Consider the following 8,736-nt stretch of genomic DNA (forward strand, 5'->3'; position numbering starts at 1 on the left):
GAAAATAACTTTAAAGAGGTGTGTGAACTTGCAACACGATGTCAGACACTGTAATATGCTACTGCGGTAAAGTTGGTTTTATATTCACACATTCGAACTTCCTTGTTGCTGTGTTAATTTTATCTGACTAAAGAAATATACAGATGTTCTCTCCAAACATCCACGTTTCCAACCAGCAAAGGTAATTTAAACCATTGTTCTTAACTTTGATGTCTTCTCTGTGGCAATAGAGAGTTCTGCACTTCTTTCCACCAGAACCAGATCAGCTCAGTTGGGTCTTTGCCTCTGCAGAGCTTCGTAATACAGGATCAGGAACAAACTAAAATAATAACTTTACTCATAATAAATTACTCAGAGACTTGTTTAAAAGTTTAAATGCATCACCATTGTACATGGCTTAGCTTTATTTTAAACAGTAACTCATAAGCAAAATAATAACAAAAAGTAAAAAAGTAAAAGCGTAAGTCTTCACCCCGAGATGCGGCAGGGGATGTGTCCAGACCATAACATTATATAGTCCTAGAAACAATACATCATTTCTTCTGGATTCCTCCTTTTGGTGAAACACATTAACACATCCGCTTGCACGCACACACTAACAGCCAGGTTGCTATGGATACAGGAAGTATGACTTTCCTTTTTTAGAAACACCTCTTCAGCACACATACTTTAAGTAATTGCTGCTTTATTTTCTTTTTTATTAAAGCAAATAAATCTTTCTCTAAGCTGTTACAAAATCTTAAGTAACTATTGCTAAACTGCACAGCAGTCCCCTGTGTTAATCAGATTAAAATGTTAATCAGATTTCTTTCTTTAGAAAGAAAGTCCATCCTACAATCCAGATTGCAAGATGCATTTCCTTGCACACTCATTATTATATTAGCAAAAAGCAAACTGTGACAGTTTCGACTGTTGAGCAAATGTTAACATCACATATTTATTACTGCCTTTTAAAGTTGATGTCTAACACATCATATATCTCATTGATACCTTTTAAGGGTTTTCTGGTCTTGCAACAGAGGTTTGCAATCTCAAGGCCTGGATATTATTTGCCAGAGACTGCAACTCCAAATCAACATTAACCAACTCAATACAGTTAATGATTTCTCTCATCATCTTTATTATCTTCTTGTTCATGCTTTCTTGTCTTCACATCAGTTGAATTATTCCTCTTATCTTAGAAACGATTTTCTGCTGGTCCGTTGGTTGATCTCCTCTTCTGTTTCTCTCGACGCTTGTCTTTCTTCTTTGGTCATTTGACCTTCTTGCTCCAATCTTTCTGGAGGCCTTCAACAAGTAAATCATCAAAATCAATCTCTATTTTACCTCATAAGTCATGGTCAAAATGAGAAACCAAATTATGTATATAATATCACAATAAGTTACAAAAAATGAGTGTACTGTACTTCTGTATAATAAGATATAAATGGAATGAATGCACATGGAAGCACAAAGATCTAAACTGTCAGATTCTAAATTTCATTGCACCACATGATCAGACAGAAGTGTTAACATCAGAAGGATCTTGAAAGTTTCCAAACTCTCCCCCATCATAATGCTACATACTGAACATGTGTACATACTGTTTAAGAAAATGAGAGGGGAAACAACATTTGTATACATGAGAACATGCATATTCCAAGTCATGACATGATAAACTTTAATCTACATTCTAAAATGTAGTGAAAGGCACAAAAGAACCTAAAGTTCCTTAAAAAAAACACTACATTTTAAGAAAGAGTGCTATGGAGCCGATGGACACATCATGAACACTGAACAGTGAAAGTGACATGACATACATTTGTGCTCTTCATTTAACCCATCCAAAGTGCACACACACACAGCAGTGAACACACACCGTGAACACACACCCGGAGCAGTGGGCAGCCATTTATGCTGCGGCGCCCGGGGAGAAGTTGTGCCTTGCTCAAGGACACCTTATTTGTGGTGTTGAGGGTGGAGAGAGTGCTGGACATTCACTCCCCCACACCTACAGTTCCTGTCGCTGTAGCAAGCACATGGTGGGAGCAGCTGATCTTCACAAGTTTTTGCAGAGCCTCAATGGTGTATTTAATGCGCTGGAGGTAGTGATGTTCACTGCATACAGACCCATTAGGAGTCCAAATCCCTTGGGGACATGGGAGATGTCAGTGATGACAGGATGTCCAAATGAGACCAATGTTGGTTATTCCTTGGGAAGCACATCACATTGCTGCTCCTCAGTTATATTCAGAATGACCACATCAATTTCTTTCTCAACATCCTTAATGTTGATAGCACAGATCACAGCACGCCCACTTTTTTTTGTCATATTATTGAAAAGTAATCTTAAACAATGCACATTGTGCATTTCACACAGGTTTTCTATTTTATTTGTCTTTTTTTCAGTTGAGCATAGACATTGCACTCTGAGAGTGGCACTCTCTATAGATTTATTTTTCATACATGGAGGTTCTCACTCAAGTTCACATTTTAAGAGCAAGTGGTGCCTCCATCTGTAGGTCAACATTAGATTGAGCGGCCATATAAAGTTATTACTACATACATCTTTTAGATGAAAAGCTATATTTGAGGTCTATGTCTGATAGGTGGGCTTCTGGATGTACTGCCCGATATAGGGTACTGAATTACCACATAGACCAGCCGTTACCGATCTGTCCTCTACCAGCCACATTAAAGCAAACAGGAGAGCATAAAGACACAGGGCGAGTACAATTGAGTTCAAAATTAAAATATAAACCTACAGTTTATACTTAATTTTTTTTAAAGGTAGGCTATATCTGTGTAGAAAGTTGGGGATCAAAGTGTTATTACGATTCCAGGTCCCACCAACATTTTTTCCCGTCCCGTCCCAATCCCGTGATAGTGATTTTGTTTACACTCAATGTCAGTCTCTAGTGTGAAGATGGATAGCCAGCGTCAGCAGGCAAATCCTGGACGATCTCAGGTAAATATTTAAATATTTTGTTAGTGGATGACAGAAACATTCCCTTTGTGTGATATTTAATGCGCATCTTGTCAGTAAAGCTGGTTGTGTAATCAGCGGTAAATCTCCATGATGGCATCAAAGTACCGTGCGATCATTAAGAGAGCACACGGATCCAATGCACTTTCAGTGTAGTGTCCTACAGCGATAATTCTGTGCAGCTGCTTCAAGTCGAACACTAATGCTGCTTCTTGTGAAAGCGCGCAGGTGATGGAGATTTACTGCTGATTACACAACCGGCTTTACTGACTATGGTAAATGGTAAATGGACTGCATTTATAAAGTGCTTTCAACAGACCACATGGCCATCCAAAGCGCTTAACAATTTGCCTCACATTCACCCATTCATTCACACACCGACCGCGGTGTCAGCCATTCAAGGCGCATCCAGCTCATCGGGAGCAGCTGGGGTTAGGTGTCTTGCTCAAGGACACCTTGACACTTGGTCAGGTGGAGCCGGGGATTGAACCACCAACCTTCCGGTTTGTAGACAACCTACATGAACCACTGAGCCACTGTCGACTAGATAAAATACATATTGCATGTGATTTATCGTGCAGCCCAACTGCCTAAAATACAGTATTGGTAAATAAACCAAACTAACAAGACAAGTGTTAACAGGATATCGGCCTACTCGGACTACATAGTGCTTGCAGAAAATATCATAATACACAAAGGGAATGTTTCTGTCACCCACTAACAAAACATTTAAAACCAATTACCTGAGATCAACTTAACGGGCCAATGGTGAGCTGAAGCCTACCCTGATTTAGATGAAAGTCAAACTGCAACTTTTAGAAACGCAAGTGCAGAACGTTGAAACAAGAGCTAAGGGGAAAAGACCACAAGCACACAAAAAAATAACATATGAGCCGGAAACCTGATTTTGTTTGAGATTTGGAAAATTTTGAATCCATGTTTCAGTTTTGTTTAATCCATGACTGCGCTGTTTGTTATTTTTAAAAAGTTATTTTTTTTTAGGTTTTGTGCGTTATTATTTTACACGTGTTTTTAAATATTTTATTTATGCTTATTATTTTTCGATCTGTGACTGCAATACATTTGGCGGGATTCTAATCCCATACTCTCAGACCCCGGTGCATACAGATAACATTAACATTAAAGCCTAAAAAAAATCTAGATCAAATATAAAATGTAGATACAACTATACAATAAGGGAATGTTAAAAAGACATATAATAAAATTAAAAGTAAAGTTAAATTAAGCAAGGCACATGGCAGATAGAGTGCAAATCAATGAAGTGAACAACAGTGCAGATAAAAGATTTTTAGTGCAAAAAAGCTGATTCAGTCTGATTAAAGTGACAAAGAGCTCAAGAGCAGTTATTTTATTTAACTGACTGATGAGATAGTGGAATGACGTCAGTTCTATGCTGAATGAGGTAGTGAGCAGACCAATGCTGCACAAAGTGACTGGTGCATGTCATCGTATGTTTGGAGCGGGGTTGGAAGGACCTTGGGATGGGGGGGCGGGGTTTCACAGTTCAGTGGTGCCTGGGGCAGAAGAGGGGAGGGGGAGCAAGTTCAGGAGTGAGTTCAGCTTCCTGACAGCCTGGTGGATGAAGCTGTCATTCAGTCTGCTGGTCCTGGCCTGGAGACTCCGCAGTCTCCTCCCTGATGGCAGCAGACTGAAGAAGCTGTGTGATGGGTGTGTGAGATCACCTGTGATACAGAGGGCTTTGCGAGTGAGACAGGTTCCATAAATGTCCTGGAAGGAGGGGAGAGAGACACCAATGATCTTCTCAGCTGCTCTCACTATGCGTAGCAGAGTCTTTCGGCAGGACGCGTTGCAGGCGCCATACCACACAGTGATGCAGCTCGTCAGGATGCTCTTGATGGTGTCTCTGTAGAAGGTGTACATGATGGAGGGTGGGGCTCTGGCTCTCCTCAGTTTCTGGAGGAAGTAGAGACGCTGTTGTGATTTTCTTGCCCAGTGCTGCTGTGTTTTCAGTCCACGAGAGGTCCTTTGTGATGTGCACACCAATAAATGGTAATTGTAATTCACCTTCAAGAGGAAGATATTTTGACAAATTTAACCAAAAATGAAAGTCAAAAGTAAATGGTGCTCCTCATCTGTTTTGTTTAGAAACATTAAAAATAACTTCCTGTATTAAACTGTTAAAAGCCTGCATAAATTATTTGTTATGCTGAACACAAAGAGTTTAAAATCCCAATGGAAAAATAAGTGGAAAATACACCTCCGAAACCAACTTTGCTAAAAATGGGGGAAATTATTTTCTTCACTGGTATTCTACATGATTTCTGAATGACATAAAATGTGACAAACTAATACAACAGATTTTTTTTTAAAACCAATTCTAACAGTCTAATCTGTCACGCCATTTTTACAATGTCCAGAAAATATATCGGTGTAAAGAGTCTGTTGCACTGCATGTTCAGAGTAAAGCATGACTCTTAAAGGGTTGGTTAACCCAAAAAACGCATGTTTTACTCACCCTCATGGCATCGTAGGTGTAGGACTTTTCTTCTTTCAGACAAATCCAGTTGGATTATATTAAAAAATAATCTTACTCTTCTAAGATTTATAAAGGCAATAGGTGGGTGTTTTTTCAACGGTCCAAAATTAGTAAAATAATGTGCATCAATTCATAATAAAAAGTACCTCACATGGCTATGAGAGCTGAATAAACGCCTCCTGTAGCGAATCCATGTGTTTTTGTAAGTAAAATATACATATTTAAAATGTTTTTCGAAACATATTTAAACCCTTTTCTCTCACTTTCGTGAGAGCCATTCCGGTTGGATGAAAATAGGAGATAGGGGTCATGCATGCACCGGTGATTAGTGACGATGAGCGGAGGAGAGACAACAATACACCGATCACGAAGAAGCTATTTCAGAATCATTCTGTGTATTTACATGTATCTCCAATGAGCTATATATGGCTGCATTGGCTAAGTTTAGATTTTTGTCCAGTTGTTGTTGTTTTTTTTGTTTGTTTTTTTAATGCAATACATGCACAAGTAACATAACAGTGTATTTATGTAACACACTAAACAATAATGAAACACAAAAATCTTGATATCTTTAGGGTATAGAACGTAATTTTACAAAAAATAATAAGCCTAGCAGGAAATAAAATATTTTTTTACTTAGAAACTTTTAGTGACATTTTGTTTTGGTTTCTTCAATGATTAACCAATTCAACAGCTTTTAAAATTCTACAGTGAAGAAATATTTTATCCAGATGCTCAATTTCTACTAACAGTGTGCTTTGTAGATTTTTTTTAAGCGCATATCATCCAGTTCAATATCTTAGTATAGTTTTGCTGAAGTGATCTAAACCAGTGGTTCTCAACCTTTTCTGAGCACTGGACCCACTGATCTATAATATAGAACTGGATTGCTCATGATGTTATTAAAGTGAAGCTGCCACGCCGCCATATTGGTAATCCCTAGTGTGCGTAAACATTATATTGAATTAATAGGAATGATTTAAATGAGAAAACATCACCTAAGTTTATAACTCTGAAGTATTTCTGTACATTATTACAATCCAAACACCCTAGTCATGTAAACGGTTATTATTTTAAATGTTGGGAATTTCCCCTACTTATTAAAAAACTATGTTCATTACAGTAGTGAGCATCATGAACATGATAAACATCAGATGGACACGACCTCAACATCTGAAATCTGAATTTATTCAAAGAAATAACTGACTATATACAGTACGGATTTAAAGACATAAAGCTTTATTTCCCAGATAGTAAGTTAAGCTTTTCATTTCATTATAGAGCAATATTAACAACATAATTGTATTATTAATTGTAAAATATTAAAATCCATTTCTGATACTAATACGTTCATATTTAATAATTCCTGAATAATAATGTTCATAAAGAAATAAGGTATATTTTGTGTTGGATCAGTTACCTGTCTCATCAGTGCACAGCAGACACACCCACCTACACGATTTGAATATATCACTAACACTGCAGATAACACCTGAAGTAAACATTAATTTGCATACACATAACATAAAAATGAGTCCCGTCTGACTGATTTGCTTCAAATAGAGTGATTTTAGGACAGCGGTTTGAATGTGTCTCAATGGTACTCTGATTAAATGATTACATTTAATCATTTAACAGACGCTTTTATCCAAAGCGACTTACAAATGAGAACAATAGAAGCAGTCAGGTCAACAAGAGAACAACAACAGTATACAAGTGCCATGACAAGTCTGGTTATTCCATATTGGTTTAGGCGCCAAATAGGAAAAGGATCTGCCACCCGCGGTTGATTTTGATATTCTAGGTATTGTCAAATTGCCTGAGTTTTGAGAACGTAGCGGACGTAGAGGAGTATAATGTAAAAGGAGCTCATTCAAATACTGAGGTGCTAAACCATTCAGGGCTTTATAAGTAATAAGCAATATTTTAAAATCTATACAATGTTTGATAGCAAGAGGGAGTGTCAGCCACATTAAAAAAAGTTAACAGCTTAAGTGATTTGTGGATTAATGCTTATTGGACACGAGAAAAATTTTAAACGATTCAGTTCGATTTGGTGAACTGGTTCAAGAAGATATGGTTACATAGAGTGATTCGTTCCTGACCGGATATCACTAAACAGCGAAGATGCTCACAACAGACACGGAAGAGAAGTCAATGCTGAATAAAGTAATAGTTTTTGCTATTTTTGGAACAAAATGTATTTTCGATGCTTCAACAAATTCTATCTGACCCTTTGATGTCACATGGTTTTATTAGTCTGGTATCTGTCTCTCTCTACTGGTTACTCACTCACTCACTCACACTCTCCATTACACACACAGTCTTCCACACACACCTTCACTCACCCTCAGCTGTTTCTGTGTGCCGTACCTCCTCTGAGAGACTGAGACTTGACCGCGTCCAAACCCCCAGACCTGTTCCTTCTGCTGTGTTTTTTCTCTGTTATCAAGGGAACATGCCGTTGACACCCTGGCCGCCCAGATGTCGGATCTTTCCATGCAAGTCTTACAGTTTCTTCAAGATCATAAATAACCCGTCCTGTTACGCTGGTGAGCCAACAGAGTGTCATTCTTTTTTAACTCAATGCTAGGCAGTTTTCTCTCTTCAGCCAGCAACTTACTCAATGAATAAATGAATTATAAGAAAATATATTCCCCAATGGTATTGAAGGCTTCTACAAACTATTTAGTCAGTAAACACACCACTGCATAGTTTTTTTCAATTATAAAACACTAGACAGACACTTACACATCATATAATTGATTTATTTGAGCACTAGAAAAATACAATAAGAATAATTTAAGTAAGAATAATAAGAAAAATAAAAAAAAAGATTTAACTTTGTTTGCCAATTATAGAACATCCTGAGATTGCTAGAGATGCATATTTTACAATGAATTACGATACAAATAAGTGCTGATGTGCTGATGGCCACTTATACAGATGGTAATAACACAAATGTGCCATAAAGTTATTAATCCACTCTCTCTATTCATGTAGATGCGTTCACTATGATAGCCGTGACCATTCAGTAATAGCGAGCTGATTTGGGCTGATTTGCACTCAAACTGATGCTAAACATGCATATACATTCACATTCAACATAAAACACACTCTCACATATATAAAAACTGTTTAAAAATAAAAGAAACAAAGGAAAATGCAATCGCTGTAAGTTCTGCATCCATCAGCTGACGTCAGAGCGCATCACCAGCTCTCAGGACAGAGCGCCAAATTCAAATAAACTATC

The sequence above is a fragment of the Carassius auratus genome, unplaced genomic scaffold (genome assembly GCF_003368295.1).
Source record: "Carassius auratus strain Wakin unplaced genomic scaffold, ASM336829v1 scaf_tig00216415, whole genome shotgun sequence".
Lineage (NCBI taxonomy): Eukaryota > Metazoa > Chordata > Actinopteri > Cypriniformes > Cyprinidae > Carassius > Carassius auratus.